The sequence below is a fragment of the Panthera uncia genome, chromosome D4, assembly GCF_023721935.1.
Source record: "Panthera uncia isolate 11264 chromosome D4, Puncia_PCG_1.0, whole genome shotgun sequence".
Lineage (NCBI taxonomy): Eukaryota > Metazoa > Chordata > Mammalia > Carnivora > Felidae > Panthera > Panthera uncia.
Window position 1 is genome coordinate 79,396,560 of NC_064807.1, and position 10,096 is coordinate 79,406,655.

A 10,096-nucleotide genomic window follows, 5' to 3' on the forward strand; every position below is an offset into this window, starting at 1 on the left:
ATATAAATATAAGGAACAAAACAGGAAGCATTATTATAGATGCTCAAATATTGAAAGGATGGTAAGAGTTTCTTATGGACCACTTTGCACTAGGGCATTTGAAGATTTAGATCAAATAGAAAAATCCTTGAGGATACCACTTATTAAAACTGACAGAAAACATTGAAAATGGGAACACTGATATCTTAAGGGAATTAAGTTTATTATTAAAATGCTTTTCACAAAGAATCTCTAAGCCTAGATGGCTGCACTGGGAAAATTTCCAAATATTTAAAGAGAAAATAACAATAGTGATAGTTTTTAATCGAAATAGAGCATACATCCCAACTTGTTTTATAACATCACTTTGATACCAAACCTGGCAAAGGAAAAAAAGGAAAATTACAGACAAACCTCTCCTTGAACATGGATGCAAATGTCATGAAAAAATATTAGAAAAAGAAATCTAGAGATACATAAAAAGAGTACTATAACATGATCGAGTGGGATGCATTCTAAATATGTAAGAATGATTAAACATTAGGGAAAATAATCAATGTAATTCACCAAAAAAACACAAGCTATTACAGTTATGTAATTATCTCAACAAATGCAAAAATGTGTTCAATATATTCAGCACCTGTTTGTAATAAAAACCCTTATAAAATAGAACCAAACTTGACAAAGAATATCTATTTAAAAAAAAACTAAAGAAAACACCATATTTCATGATAACATGAAATAGCTTAAAAAGCTTTCTTCCAAGATTTTTATGGGACAATAATTAATATTTTTCCTTCTATTTATTCCCAACCAAGGCCTTTGTATAAGCATAAGAAAACTGCTGGTGTCAGCATGTAATTCATATTTTAATATTATGATCCTTTACAACATGGTTTTGGTCTGATTCTCAGCCATGGCCACCTGTGAATACATGAGATAAAGAGAAAAGTTTCTATTTATGGTGCCCTAGAGGCACCCTGATGCTTGTCCTTAAAGCTTTAGTTTTTTTGCTTGTTTTGTGTGTACTAATTCGACAGTCAGCATCAGCTATCCCACCCCATAAACATTGTGACTATTGTTGTCTTAGTGCCTCTGTACCATGGTCACTTGATCCTCTAATGCTTTCCCCTCCATCTCTATTCCATATCCAGCTACAACCAGTGATAATTTGAACATTCAGAATGCTATTATATCCCAAAGATTAGCAGTCTTCTATCGCCTCTGTTGTCATGAAAGTGATACATTGTTCTTCAAATATATGAGCAACTCCATCCCAGGTCCCAGGATTCTATTTAAAGAGTCTGCGTCAAGGGCAAAGCCTGGTATCAATTACTTTATTAGGTAGAGTCCTGTCAGCAAATGATTAGACACTCAGATGATGAGAAGCAGTTACCATCCACAGTTCTGAACAAAATGGTGAAGAAGCAAAAGCACTGTTACACATGCCATGAGTGTTCTAACTGAACAAGAGTCCCCTGGAATGAGCTAGTCATTTGTAGAAGAATGTAGGCGAATGGAGCTCTAGCCTGGCAGGGAGGAGGGAAACTTGATTTCAGGTTTCACATGGCTTAACCTAACAGGAAGCCAGAATCCAGAAGTCAAAGAAAAAAAACCTTAAGGTTGAAATAACACCAAGAAATAAGTGAAAAAACTCTAAAATTTATTGTGTTTGAAAGTGTAGAAAATGGCCTTTAGAAACATATCAAAAAATTCAGAGAAAAGAAAAAAGAGGTCAGTCATCTTGGTAGCAGTATTATCTAGTTTAACATGAAATGAGAAATCATCCAAAACAACTGAAATAAAGTGAAATGCTCAGAAGGAATTGTTCTAATCCACTGCTTAATTAGTATATGCTATAGAAAATTGATATGTTGAAACCTAGTCCCCAGTGTGATGGTATTTGGGGGTGGAGCCTTTGGGAGGTGATTAGGTCATAAGGTTGGAGCCCTCATGAATGGGGTTATACAAGTGATCCCAGACAGCACCCTTGCCCCTTCACCATGTGAAGACACAATGAGAAGACAGATGGTTGTCTGTGAAATAGGGAGAAAGCCCAAACTAGATACCCAATATGCCAATCTCCAGAACTATGAGAATTAAATTTCTGTTGCTCATAAGCCACCCAGTCTGTGATATTTTGTCATGGTATCCTGGGAGGACCAAGACAGACACCCTGTGAATTTCCCTCCAGATGCCCCTCAAGTATTCATTCACCTGCTAAAGGGCATCTTGGTTGCTTCTAAGTTTTGGCAATTATGACTAAAGCTTCTATAAACATCTGTTCAGGGTTTTGTGTGGATATAAGTTTTCAACTCATTTGAATAAAAACCAAGGAGTGTGATTGCAAGATCACATGATGGTAACAGTATGTTTAGTTTTATAAGAAACAGCGAAACTCTCTTCCAAACTGGCCGTATCAGTTTGCACTCTCAGGAGCCATGAATGAGACTTCCTGTTGCTCCACAACCTTGTCAACATTTGGTGTTGTCACTGTTGGATATTGGCTTAGTGTTTTTCCCCTCTTGTCTATAGGAAGGGAGCTGATATGCCAACTTCAATGGTTTTGTATCCCTTCTATGTGTCCAGACATACATGCTAGACAACTGGGCAAAGAGAATAGTCAACTGAACGTTACTTTCTTTGGTATACCTACACATTTTGGGGGGTAGAGTAAATGAGTCCCATCATATCTGGGGGGAGATATATGTGTTTCAAGATTGATGATTTAGGAAGCTTCTGGACTGAGAGAGCCTTTAGCATGACCTTAGAAAATCATGCACTTTGGGGCGCCTGGGTGGCGCAGTCGGTTAAGCGTCCGACTTCAGCCAGGTCACGATCTCGCGGTCCGTGAGTTCGAGCCCCGCGTCAGGCTCTGGGCTGATGGCTCGGAGCCTGGAGCCTGTTTCCGATTCTGTGTCTCCCTCTCTCTCTGCCCCTCCCCCGTTCATGCTCTGTCTCTCTCTGTCCCAAAAATAAAAAAAAAAATGTTGAAAAAAAATTAAAAAAAAAAAAAAAGAAAATCATGCACTTTTGAGAGAGAGAGAGAGAGAGAGAGAGAGAGAATCTGAGGCAGCCATCTCAGCAACTACAGTGCTGGAAGCTATAACCATGAGTTGACATTGAGAATAATAGGGCAAAATGTAGATTTTGTATTAAGAGTCAGTTTTCTGTAGATTTAATAAATTCTTTGCTGGAGTCTGAGGTTTCCTCTTCAGATAATAGAAGTTTAATAGAAATATTCCCATTCTAATCAACTATTTTTTAAATCAGGGGCACCTGGGTGGCTCAGTCCATTAAGCATCTGACTTTGGCTCATGATCTCACAGTTGGTGAGTTCGAGCCTGGCATCAGGCTCTGTACTCATGGCTCAGAGCATGGAGCCTGCTTTGGATTTTGTGTCTCCCTCCCTCTTCACTCCTCCCCTGCTCATGTTCTGTCTCTCAAAAATAAATAAATGTTAACAAAAAGAAAACAATTAAAAATTTTTAAATCATATCTCACCTTCCCTGGACACCTACTTTGACCACCCTATTTAAATCTGGATTGGAGTACTTGGCTGGCTCAGCCAAAAGAGCATGACTCTTGATCTTGGGGTTGTGAGTTCAAGCCCCACAATGGGTGTAGAGATTATTAAACATAAATGAATGAATAAACTTAAATAAAAAATACATAAATCTGGAGTACTTCATGTCTCTTCCTTGCTTTGTTTTACTCCATGACACTTTCCACCAGTTACCATGTCCTGGCTTTTGCTGTTGTGGTTTTTGTGTGTTTGTTTTGTTGTGCATTGATTTTTTTGTTTTGGTTTTTGTTTGCTTCCTCTCCTTAAATTTAGGTTCTGCCAGATGACGTATTTCTATTTTATTTATTGCCGTGCTCCATAGCCTAGATTGTCACCTTTATGAAATCTTTAATAAATATTTATCAAAAAAAGAACAAATGAATGAATGATTTAATAATTTCCTCACGCTCAAGTGCTCTGAGATCAAAAAATTATTGGTGATAAACCCTAATACATATGGACATTTACATGTACCAAGAGCTATGAGAAGAACTTTAAATAGATTGTTTCATGCAATCCTCACAACAAGCTCATGAGGAAGATACTATTCTAACCCCAATATCCCCACTTCAACACTGAAAGCCTGAATGTTATAGAACTGAATTAAACTGTTCAGGAACTCACAGTAAGTGGCAGTGTCCAAACTCTGTTCTAGGAGTCTCTTTGTCAAAACCCCATGGATGTCCATCGTTCATTCTTCTACCTTCTGAGCAAGGCACATCCCCTGCCCTACAGAGCTTCTTCAGGTAATTAGGGGGTCTGTGAGCTTCGGAGGAGGCTTGCATAGAAGTCTTGCTCTGTGATATAGGGACAGACCATCACTGTGGATACTTACAATGCCCAGAATGATTTTGGTTCCTCCTGCCAAAGAGAACCACTAAACCAAACAGAAGGGAGCCTAGAGTGTCACCTACATCAGAGACATTGTCCCTAATACTCCAGGGGTTCAGCCCCCCTGGCCCCTGCACAGGTTTCTCCCCAAGAGGCTACAGGAATCTTTTCAATTAACTTATGATGACTGTTTCTTTATTGAAGATCCTGGGTGTCTTTCCCCCTGTGTTTTATGTCTGCTGTAAAATAAAAACCTCTGCCCACTGTTTTGTGGCTAGTAAATAGACATGCAAGTCTGTGAAGGTCCTCAGACTAGAGAGGGTGCATCTTGTCTTTTGATCCCTGGGTCTCTCGGACCGAAAGTGAGGACTAAGGTAACAGCCCAGAACAGAAGATATTTGAGCTTACTGAGGGGACTGAAGGGGCCAGGATTCTGCACCTGTAAATAGGTATGTATGTGAATATGAGACTAAGTGCATGTGTTCTGTGTATTTCTATACTTGTGTGTCACTGGCACACACAGAAAATTTCCACCTGGAATGTGCATTAATCAGGCAAGGCTAGAAATCTCCTTTGAGCAATGTGTGTACTTTAAAGATTACATCTATGTTATCTGTGTATTTTTTGTGTGATTCTGTGTGTTGTGATTTGAATATCTGTGACTGTCTGGGAGTACCTATGTGTTTGCATCTCAATTATATGTTGTTTGTTAGTTCTTTGTATGATTCTGTGCATTGTGTTTTTCATATATGACTGTGTGTTTATTTATGAACTTTGTGTGAAATATATTTGTACCTTGATTATTTACATCGAAGGCATGAATCTAGACATGTAGGAGAGAATAGCAAATCATCCAACAATATGTGTGTTGGAGTGTGTATGCGTGTGAAGGAAAGAGAGAGAGATTGACTATAGGTATAGAGGTGTCTTTATTATGAGTTTTACACACTTGCACCCCTACTAAACTCACCCAGAAGGGATGAAAGAAAAGTGAGGGCTTACAACTCTAACAAAGCAGTGTGTGTGTGTGTGTGTGTGTGTGTGTGTGTGTGCGTGCGTGCATGTGCATGCCTTTGAAAGGAACAGTCTAACTTTCTGATGTTCCCTTTGATTCAGACCAGAACCCAGCAAAGCACTTTTAAATTGGATCTTCCTTAAGCCCCACTGGGTTCATCAGACTATGTGAGTTGAGTGTTCCGATAATGGACCCATAGCCCTAGATATTTCTCATTCCAGACTTTAGCATTGTCCATATTTAAATTTTGGGAGCAGGGTAGTCTGGGTAAGTGTTCAGGTTCTGGTGTCCTCAGAATCTGGTGGTTGCCACACAACAATTTTGCAACCTGACATTTGATCTGAGGCCAGCAGCCTTAAAAATAAATGAGGATAATAATAGCATTTGCAGGATATCATTTACAACAGTTTTATCCATTTCAGGCACATAGTGAGCACCCAGTAAACAGTAGCCTGCTGTGTAATTATTCCCCCAATGGAGGCTGACTGAACTGACTACATTCAGGTAACTCTAAGGCAGGAGAATATGTTGTGACAGTTGTAACAGCAAGCCTGTGCAAGGATCCTCTCTCAAACCTTAGGTTACAGCTTCACTGCTGAGTATAGGTCACAGTGATATTTATACACAGGTGAAGGTTCCCTTCCTACTGGCTTGCCCCTGATGTCTTGGCACCATTCCTGCATCAGGATTTCTGGCTCCCTCTGCAGTCCACCCCAGAGAAGGCAGAGGTCTTGACTCTAGTCCCACCCAGCAACTGTCAATAAGCAGCCAGTCCTCAGTAGGGGAGTAAGGCCACCTCCTTCCTCCCAATGTCCTAGTGTCCCTGAGAATCCCCCTGGCCTGGAATAAGAATCTACTACTAGATATGGAGCCCTGTGTGTTAATGCCAGTTTCCTTCTCCAGGAGTGTGGGTATTTGAACTCTATTGGCCACTGTCCCTCACAGCAATGGGAAGTGTCTGCCTCTAGTGACAAGAGCATCCAAAGACTTGCTTCTGAGATCAAGTCCCACCACCACATAGACTACAGAGTGTATGTGTAGAAGTGACTTCACTTCTCATGTTAGGAGAATGGAAGGAAAAAGTCACTGTGCTCTCTCCTTTTCAGACACAATAGATATTGATTGCATACTATTGACAGTATGTGAAAGGCATTTGTAAGATGTAGGCTGTAGGAACATAGATGGCTGCAGGAATGAGTGATGGCAGACATCTGAGCTGGTGGTTGAGGTAATACAGAGCACAGAATTCCTCTTTCAAACACTGAAATGTGTCTCAAAGTGTCTCACTGAAATTTGAGCTCAAACTGAGCTCTTCTGCTCAATTACAGAAGGGGAGGAAGAGTATGTTCAATAGCAGCAGAAAATTAAAGAAATGAATAAAGAATGGTGACTCCAGCAGTTCCTGGCTGTGTGACCACGGGCTGGTTTCTTAACATTTCTTAACTTTAGCACACATGCACATGCACACACATACACTAGATGCAGCAATCACACATATATATGCAATATGTATGTGCAAAAATCCCTTTGTTTTGTCTGGCATATATTAGAATACTTGTTCAATAAGTTGCAATTACATTAAGATCACTAATGGAAAATAGTCATGTCAATCAGGTCAATATTAATTCTAACAGGCATCACCAATCATAGCATCTACTAGCTCTCAGGCCCCAGGACAAATATTCACATGCTTTACTACATGTGAATACTTAGATCTGAGCCAGTTTGATTTGCTGAAGATAGAAGCAGAGAAATGGACAAATATAGAAATGGGTGAAGTATAATTTATTTTTCTCAAATTAAATAAAATATGGCAAGCTAAATTCCATTGGGAAATTAACCCCAGGCTTTAGGAGGTGTGTCTGTGCAGCTTCCTTGGGAAGGTGAGAGCTCACATAGGTTAACACAACTTTTAGAGCAGCTACCTGTTTCTTGCTAGTGCCCACCTCACATTTCTGGTATATTGGGTTTCTAAAGATCAACCCAGGATTTATTTGGACACCTACGCTGGAATGAAGATGTCAGATGACACATCTGTGTGTTTACTATATGAAGAATTCTGTTCTAATATTCTAACTCTCACTGAGTCACTTAATTCTTCTGCAAACCTTATGTGTAGGCATGCTATACTTACCCTGCAGAGGTGCGAACTGAGGCTAAGAGAGAGTAAGCTGTGGAGACTAGCTAGAAAGGCATGGGGCCAGAACTTACCAGAAGTCTAGTCACAGATACACTGCTCTGAACCTGTGCTTGAACAGGCTACTCTTTTTTTAAAAAAAAATTAATGTTTATTTATTTTTGAGAGAGAGAGAGAGAGAGAGAGAGAGAGAGAGAGAGAGAGAGACAGTGTGAGCAGTGGAGGGGGAGAGAGAGAGAGAGGGAGACACAGAATCTGAAGCAGGCTCCAGGCTCTGAGCTGTCACCACAGAGCCTGACTCGGGGCTTGAACTCATGAGCTGTGAGATCATGACCTGAGCCCAAGTTGGACACTCAACCGACTAAGCCACCCAGGTGCCCCTTGAACAGGCTACTCTTTAGAATGTGAGTTCTCTTTCTTTTTTCTCCAGGGAAGAATATGGTGTCCAACACATTGTTAGATGAAGAAAAAAATTTCCCCTGGTTTACATTGTTGGGAATTTTCTTGGTCATTGGAGCTCTGATGGGGAGGGTGGGGATTCAGGCCATAGCATGTGGGAAATACCTTGAGAAATTCCTCAGTAGAAAGTAAATAACCCTGCTATGATTGCCTGCTATGATTGCCACTATTGCTATTTATCATCTGGAACATTCCCTATATTCCTTCAATCTAAGCAGACAGAAAGCAGCATAAGGAGGGAGAACCAGAGCAGCATGTCTGAGTTCCTTCTCCTGGGGCTCCCCATCCAGCCAGAGCAGCAAGCCATGTTCTTCACCCTGTTCCTGGGCATGTACCTGATCATGGTGCTGGGGAACCTGCTTATCATCCTGCTCATCAGGGTGGACTCTCGCCTCCACACCCCCATGTACTTCTTCCTCAGCCACTTGGCCTTCACTGATGTCTCCTTCTGATCTGTCACCATCCCCAAGATGCTGATAAACATGCATACTTGGGATCAGTCCATCCCCTATGCAAGCTGTGTAACACAGATATATTTTTTCCCATATTTTTTGGCTGTATTGATAACCTTCTTCTTGCAGTGATGGCATATGACAGGTACATGGCCATTTGCCACCCTTTACACTACACCACCATCATGAGGGAGAAGCTGTGTATATTTATTCTGGCTGGATCCTGGTTCCCTCTCCTGTACAAGTGCCCTGTCCCACACCATCCTCCTGGCTCAACTGTCCTTTTGTACTGACAACACCATCTCCCACTTCTTCTGTGACCTTGCTGCCCTGCTTAAACTCTCCTGCTCAGACACTTCCCTCAATGAAGTTTTTATCTTCCCTGTTGGGGGATTGGTCATTACCCTGTCATTTATTGGTGCTCTAGTCTCTTATGGTCGCATTGGGGCCACCATCCTGAGGTTTCCCTCGATCAAGGGGATATATAAAGCTTTGGCCACCTGTGGCTCCCACCTTTCTGTGGTATTTCTGTTCTGTGGGACAATCATGGTACTGCACTTTTTCCCATCATCAAGCAACTCCAATGACAAAGACATAATTGCTTCAGTGATGTACATAGTGGTCACCCCCATGCTAAACCCCTTCATCTACAGCCTGAGGAATAGAGATACAAAAGGAGCCATGGGGCAATTTCTCAGAAAGGAAATCTTATTCTCCAAAGTGACAGTCCCCTATTCTTGTTCTTATGTCATCCACTGACCCACTGACCCAGAGATCTCCTCAAAAACTGTGTACTCAGGTGACCAATGTTACTTTTTGCTCCATACACCCTCCTTTCAATAGTCCTTCCTATTTGTGATCCCTATACTCCCAGGGGCTATAAGTATGAAATAAAATTTCATAAAGCTCTCCTCTCACTCTCTAAATTCTTAACTTCCAAGCTGAATATTGGAACTGTCAAATGTGTTTTTAAAAATGATTTTAAGTAATCTCTACACCCAAGCAGGACTTGAACTCACAACCCTGAGATGAAGAGTCACACACTCCACTGACTGGGCTAGCCCAGTGCCCCTGAGACAATACTTGTTAAATACAGAGTGAAATGTGTATTTGACATCTTATTTGAGTTACTTAAAAAAAATTTTTTTTTAACATTTATTTATTTTTGAGAGACAGAGAGAGGCAGAGCATGAGCAGGGGAGAGAGACACACACACAGAATCCGAAGCAGGCTCCAGGCTCTGAGCTGTTTGTTAGCACAGAGCCCGACCTGGGGCTTGAACCCACGAACTGCAAGACCATGACCTGAGCCGAAGTCCGAAGCTCAACAAAGCCACCCAGGCACCCCTTATCTGAGTTACTTTTAATGTTTATAAAATTGAGTTGCTTTAGCAATTAAGGTGTCATTAAAAATCATTGCATAAAAATTAATGATAGTCTATATTTTAGTTTCTCTACAGAAACTAGTTCCCCAGAGCTATAGAAACATAGTGTAGTTCCTAGTTTTCAGAGCAAGGAAGTTTAAAATGCTTGTCTTCCTAATGAGGTAGCCGATTAATAAAGCATTGTATTACAACTTCCTAAACACTCAATAAAATGCAAAGCTTTTAGCTTCTCTCATTAATTTTATTGTGCTCATGGTGGAAAGAACCCAACAGA

At 40.8% G+C, this 10,096-nt stretch overlaps 1 pseudogene; it reads left to right on the forward strand.

Annotated features, from left to right (window-relative positions):
• The first annotated feature begins 8,129 nt into the window (after positions 1–8,129).
• On the forward strand, positions 8,130–9,197 carry LOC125922577 (olfactory receptor 1J4-like; annotated as a pseudogene).
• The last annotated feature ends 899 nt before the right edge of the window (positions 9,198–10,096 follow it).